Genomic DNA, 6,998 nt, shown 5'->3' on the forward strand with positions numbered 1-6,998 from the left:
AAACTTGACGAGCGAGGCTTCGTAACGCAATCGCCTGCTGTTCACGGCACGGTAATAGCGCGCATGACGGAGCTGCGCTGTAGACTGATCCGCCGCCGTGACAGTGAATGTACAGTAGGCGCCGACTAAGGAGGAGAACATACCTCATACCTTACCCCTGTTGCAACGGACTATCACGGACAACTGTGACGCACAGCCTGCAATTAAACCATCGCCTAAACTACAGGTGTAAGGACCCTGGGGACGAGGGACTCCGGTCTCTTGTTCAGCCATTCTCTATCTTCTAAACTCTCCTCCTTATCAGTTAGCTTTTCTTAACTGAAGCCAAACAATCAGATCAGATCAGGATAGCCGAGCAACTGTCCTTAAAAAGTCCCGCACTACCAGAACGATACTAATGCGCGGATATTGTCAGTTTGCACAGCCAGCGAGTACACGGACGGGCGGCGAGCATGTAAAATAATCTCCGCAAAAATGGACCAAAGGAAATACTTCTACATCCTCGTTCTGCTTGCGCAAGTACTGGAATTAACATGCGGACAGTTCTTTCCAGGTAAGTCGACCTAACGGCTCATTTGCTTTTCGCCTTTGCACTTTTCTAGCCTTTTCTAGCCCAAGTCATCTGAATGTGTAATCAGAGACGCACCATGGAAAGACAGCCCTTGGCGCGATTGTCAGGGGAGTTGGATACCGAAACTTAAATTGTCTTTACTTCGCAAATTAAAAGATGTAGGTTACACGGTTGTCACGGAATCATGGAATCATGGATAAATTGCCAAAGGTCCATAACTGGTTTCCAAAATAGGTTTTACAGGTAGCATTTTCTTGTTGTAGGCTAATTTCTTCAATGGGCCGATTGTTCTTTTACAGATGATCCAGTTCCACTATAATTGTGCATGAGTTCAGTCACCATTTAAAGCGACTTATAGCATATCTATTTATTCAAACCTTGACCAGGATTCCCACGGTCTTTTTGTTCATTACGCAAAGAGCTGCCCTCTGAAAATTAAACTTATTTTGCGCAACTGAACGTTATGGATTGATAAATCGTCACAGCTCTTTTATTATAACCTTTCAACACTTGAAGACAACCAGGAATTTGTGCACGGATTATTTAGGTCTATTTGTAAACTAAAATAGGCTTAGTCTATGTCGGATCACCAACTATGTAGTCTAGTTGACAGTGTGTTTAAACAACAGAATACACTGTCTAAAGTAGGTTCTCTGAATGAGTGAGGTTTAGGTTTCACTGACTGCATGAAAGCATCACGATGGAGTCATGCAAACTACTAACAGCAAAATACACTTTCCTTCCATTTTACGCATTTCAAACGAGCTGAGTAAGTGTTTGCGAAATAAATTGATTGGCAAAGTGAAGCGCATGTCACGGCACTATGATAAATGCACACCTGTTGTATTTTAACCTTCACTTTAAGTGTACACTAAAAACAACTCCGCTCAGTGTCTTGAGCTGACGAGAAGTCCGTTCGAAAGCGGCAAACGCTCCTCAGAAATCCTGACCGTTAGGTGGTGCTCTAGCTACACCAAACATGCTCAGAGCGACGTTTACGGCCTTGGAACAGGTCAAAATCTTTCATCTGACAGGACTGTTCTAAGTAAAATATATTGTTGTTTTCTGAGCCTGACCTTTTTGTTTTCAACGTTTTACAGTAACAGTCTTTAATATTGCAGTTTGCAAGAATGGGCTCTCCAAACAAAGAAAGTGCGCATATAATATTCACGTTACCTAATTATACTAACTCAGATGACATCCCGTTAAAAACACGTTACTCTTTATAATACAATTTCACAATAACACATCCAGACTTTTTGGCCACTTTTGCTATTTTTATTTGTACACATTTATCTATGTAACGAGGTCTATTGCTTGCATGATAAAGTAGATCTATAACAGCCCACTTAATAGGCCAACTTTTGGAAAAAAAGAGAGTGAAAAATTAATACATAATATGCATGAAAATAATTGTGGAATTGTAGAAAATGTGGTGAAGCATTTCAATGCCACTTTCAGTTAGGCTTATATCAGTGGCAAATAATGCATAATCAAATAATTTGGGATTTTTGTCTAAATGTGTGCCATCTCCACACAAATTGTCCCTGACCGGGTAAACTGTTGTTTTTAAAATCATGGTCAGTAGTCATTCTTATACCATCAAAGCATTCAGGGCTGCCAGCTGACTGCAGTATTCCACTCCTGTTCTTATTGCTCTTGATTGTATATGTGTCTGGTGATGGTGCAATCAGTTCCTCAGGCTTTTTCCTATGTCCTCTATATTGATTCCTATAAGCCTGTGTTTTTGTATTTATGTCCATTCTCAGGCGTCTCTGGCATGCTCTAAACAATGTCTTTTGACCAACCATGAAAACAATTATTGTGTGAATTTACAATTCAATTTTGCACCCATGGTAAGCAGATCTCTATTCATTAAAATACATTTGAGGTGCTGGCAAACAAACAATATTCTTTCTTGTGTTTAAATGAACAGCATGACAAGTGTCTTTGTTTTATAACCAAAACAGTTGCCAAGCAAAACCAAAGAACTCAGTACGCCCCACGCATGACTTGAATTCTGAAGCAAGTTATGCATGCAGGGCTTGAAGCCTGTCTCTGTGTTGCTCAGGTTTTGCTTTTAAAGAATTTCCCTTTACTTGATAATATGAATGGTTAATATAATGACTGTCGTAGTAAAGTGTATGTGTGGAGGGGCATACACTCTTCCAGCTGCACTGCTAATTGATGTGTTATATTGAACAACATGACATTAGATGCAGAATTGTACCATGAGTTGTGATAGCGTCGTTACTTCAGTGGGCTGTAAAAGAGCACGGGCCAAGGGGACAGCAGTACACGCTGGGTATTTGATCAAGCCAACGACGGTGTGGGTGTGAGAGAGGCCACAGTTTACAGTCTAAGTGTCTAGGCTAATTCGATTCCTATTGGCAGGAAGGAAGGCGCACTCTTTCTCTGCGCTCCTCTTGTTCTTTGTTCTCCGGTGACACTTGTCACTTTGGATTCTAAAGCCCTCTTTGGAGGGAGGCTCTGGGTTTGCATTCATTGTGATAGTCCTCATATCTCTGTGGTGACAGCGTCGAAGGGTCCACTGGATTTAGGGATTGTTCTATTATTCTGTGCTGATAGAATAATGGCCCGTTTCAAAAGGTGTCCTTATCATCTGCTTTTGTTTCGACAGAGGTTCATTAAAGTGTTTTAGTGAAAACAATATTCTCCTCAAGGAATAGCATTCTAAGACTGGTGCCCTTGGAGGAACTGTGTCAATAAGAGGGCATTCTAAAGATGTAAATATGGGCCTATTTAAATGCAGCACCTGTCCTATATAACATCAATTACATCAGCAGTCCATCCATTCATTGGTCAGTAACTGAAGCATTGCTTCATCATTTTCCCCACTCTCCTGAAGAATATGTCCAGTGCTGATCATAACAACTTTATTCTCTGCCTCTTGCTTTCTGCAGTCAGTTTTTGCTCTGCATCAGAGATGGGGTGTGTGTGTGTGTGTGTGTGTGTGGGGGGGGGGGGTGCTTAGTTTTTTAAGACTGCCATTCATATGGGTAATCCGAGAGCTTCTAGACTAGCTGCTAATCCTACTCTGCTGCTGTGTCAGTCTGCAGGGCCTATACCTACCGTGAGCTCTGGTTGGAAAAATGAGGGGGTGGGGGAGGTACAGTATGGCGCTCTGACCACTGAGAGATGGGGTTGTTTTGATTGCTTCTTCTACTTTGGAGAGTTTACTGTATGCTGTCATGTTGTTTGGATTTGACATTTTAGACAGTTGGGGCTGTCACTGTAATCATGGTGCAGTGCACTCTCTAGCATGGTGGACTTGTTGACTATAACTTTACAAGACTATCATTGGTAAAAAGCCTCTAAATGAATATTATGGCATGTGGAAAGTGTTGTGAAGGGTGCCATTTGATTTTATTCAATGTTAATGTGTTCATCCGAAACTGGTAACTTTGCTGACAATTTATAGACTTTTTTTGTCCTTGAAATAAAATCTGAAAATGCCAGTAGGTTTTCAATCAAGTTGAGTGGAAAGCTCATCGATTTAAAGGATGTGTTTCAACACGGCAATGATTGACCATGCATTAAAATGAGACCCTCTCGAGCAAAACCTTAACATTTTTATTTCTATTGCAGAATGAGTGACAGCTAGAGGAAGATCGATAAAGTGAGGGTAAGATAGGGGGAAGACAGTGAAAAGCTTCATGATGGGTGACAGTATAAGTATATATACTTTTTTGATCCCGTGAGGGAAATTCGTTTACAGTTTACAACAATGAGAGTTTATTTGGTCTTGAGGCAAAAAATGGGTTCCAATTTGGTTGAGGTTGGAAAAAAATGAGATTTATTTTTTCCTTATCCTTATTTAAATCCTTATCTTCATACTGAGACTGTCCTTGTGTGTGTCCAATTGATGTTGATTGAATGGGGAGTGGAAACAGACGTATGGAACCTATAGACAGTAAAAGACAAACACAGTCCAGTTAGTACACTGCGCCAAGGCAAGTATTAGTAGTCCAGTACACTACACACCTCCGGGATCTTACCTGTCTGAATACAACTCCCCACTGACACACACTTCCGTTCTTTTTCACCTGCTGGAGTTGTAACCAGCGGGGTGGGTTCTCAGTCCTCACTTCCAGACACCGGTCATGTCTGATTGATGTGTTCGGTCCTGATGTGGTTGAAGTAATAGGCCAAACTTTCCAGCTCCTCTGATTCCGTGCTGGAATGCTTTTTCTCTACGGCCGGATATTTTGTGGTGTTGGGGCGTGCATGCCTGTGTGTCCAGTTGGTGGTCAGTACATGGGGACTGGGAGCAGACAGATAGGTCCCTCAACTGTAAAAAACAGAAGCAAAGAATATAAGTCATTATATGGTGTGTTGTGGCAGCAATGCATGTTAAATGGACACTTACTCAGTGAACCAACTACCTACCTGTCCAAACCCAAGTCCCCACCGACACACATTTCCTTCTGTTGTGGTCCTAGAGGGGTAGTGTGCTCTCGTAGAGCACAGGTAGCGATGTTTTTCTGTGTGTCCAGTTGATGTTGAGTAATCGGGGACCGGAAACAGACAGCTGGATCCTCTGACTGTGAAGCAAAGAACACTAAAACATTATACAATGTGTGTGTGTGTGGCAGCAAGGCGTGTTAAATGGACCCATACTCTACCTGTGCGTCCAACTGATGTTGAGCGAACTCCGTTAACGACCTACCTGTCTAAATCCAAGTCCCCACTGACACACATTTCCTGTCCTGTCATCCTCTTAGTGTACAGGAATAGATGATGGAGAGCATAGATGATGTGGCTCGAGATGTTGACGTGATCCCTAAAATATACCACCTGTTGTCTTCCTATGCGGTGTCCTTCACATCATTGCACTGGGTGTAGTAGCGCCAAGTCTGCTTGTGTGTCCAGTTGATGTTGAGTAGATGGGGACCGGACGTAGAGAGATGGACCCCTTGACTGTGAGAGAGAAGCAGATTAATGAAAGCAGTGTGCTGTGTTTCTGACACTGACTGAGCATTGATTTGTAGTGATATGTTTGTTGAGTGGGCTTTACCTGTCTACATCCAAATCCCCGCCGACACACAGCTCCATTCCTATCGTCCTCTGGCCAAACCGAGAGGACCACTGTGCTCCTACTAGGCACAGATTCAGACCTTGTGGTGTCCATGGAGTGGCATCTGATGTTGGTATGGTGGAAATTGAAATGCCAACCCCTTCTGTCATGTTTGGATCCTTCTGATTGTGCTGATGTTAGTAGCACCACGTGTTCCTGTGTGTCCAACTGATGGTGAGTGAACTGGGGACTAGAAGTTGACAAATGGATCCTCCTCTGACTGACTAGAATAACAGGATGAAGCATTATTAGTGTGTTTGTGTTGCTTAGGCAATTTATGAACAATATATGGAGCTTGCGGTGCTTTCGGAACCCTTACCTGTCAGAGTCCAAGTCCCCACGGACACACAGGGCCTCGACGCTCACCGCAGGACCACTCTGTGAGCGGCCATGGGCTTGCGGGTCCTGAGGCGGAAGGCGCGGGCCGTCGGCAAGGCGAGTGTGATGGAGGGTCTCCTGCGCCTGCGCGGTGGTCTGCGTTCGCGCCGGCGGCTCCTGATGGCGCTGTACAGCGTTCCCACCGGAACGGCGCGCTCGGGGCTCACACCGCGCGGGTCCTGCTCCTGCCCGGGGACCCTCCGGGTCCTAGAGGAGGCGGCTACGCCGTTACTTCCGCGGCCGCGGCGGGCGACGGATGCTCCCTGCTGCTGCTGCTGCTGCTGTTGCTGCGGCGTCCCTCTCAAGGAGGACAGGCTCACGTGCGGCAGCCTCTGGTCCCAGGTGGCGCTGTCAGGCACTCTGGCTGCCTGCTGGGGCGCCCTCGTGCGCTGCTGATCTCCGACCAGACATACGTTCTGGTTCACGGCGGGGAGCCGGTCAGCGGTGGGCCGGTCAGCGGCGACGTTGAGGCGCCGGGGCTCCATGCGTGGCCTCCTGGGCAGAAGCCGCGGCGTCGGGGCCAGCGGAGGCGGCCTCGGGGGCAGCGGAGGCAGCGGAGAGCGCTGGAGAGGAGGCAGACGTGGTGCCGTCCGTGGCCTGACCCGGTCCTGGTACTCGGTGTGGTGGGTGTCGGTACTGCTGTCGCCAGCGGCGAGACAAACACACTCGTGGGTGTCTCCTAAGACGTACCTGAACGCCGCAAAGTCCCGGGTGGTCAGCGCCGGGCGTCTTCCTGGGCGCCACACTGCGTTGACGGGTGTTGTTGGGGGCTGTGGTGGTGACGGCGAGTCCAGGAGGACCGGGGACAGCTCCTCTCGATCGTCGAGTGCCTCCAGCTGCGGTGGGATGTTGTAGCGCCTCCTTGCTATGGGGCGCGTGGGTCTCCCGGGTGGGCTGGGCCTCGCGTCTGCAGGGGGCAGAGGTCTGAGAGCGGGGAGAACTCGCTCGGTC

At 46.5% G+C, this 6,998-nt stretch overlaps 1 long non-coding RNA gene across 1 annotated transcript; it reads right to left on the bottom strand.

The window, feature by feature from the left end:
• Positions 1 to 4,306: 4,306 nt before the first annotated feature.
• On the bottom strand, positions 4,307 to 5,874 carry LOC134092617 (uncharacterized). Its single transcript, XR_009940255.1, has 4 exons — positions 5,610 to 5,874; positions 4,982 to 5,512; positions 4,591 to 4,883; positions 4,307 to 4,496 (listed from the first exon to the last, which is right to left on the bottom strand). It is a non-coding gene; the product is annotated as an uncharacterized LOC134092617 (long non-coding RNA).
• Between the last annotated feature and the right edge of the window lie 1,124 nt (positions 5,875 to 6,998).

Source organism: Sardina pilchardus, chromosome 9 (assembly GCF_963854185.1).
Source record: "Sardina pilchardus chromosome 9, fSarPil1.1, whole genome shotgun sequence".
Lineage (NCBI taxonomy): Eukaryota > Metazoa > Chordata > Actinopteri > Clupeiformes > Clupeidae > Sardina > Sardina pilchardus.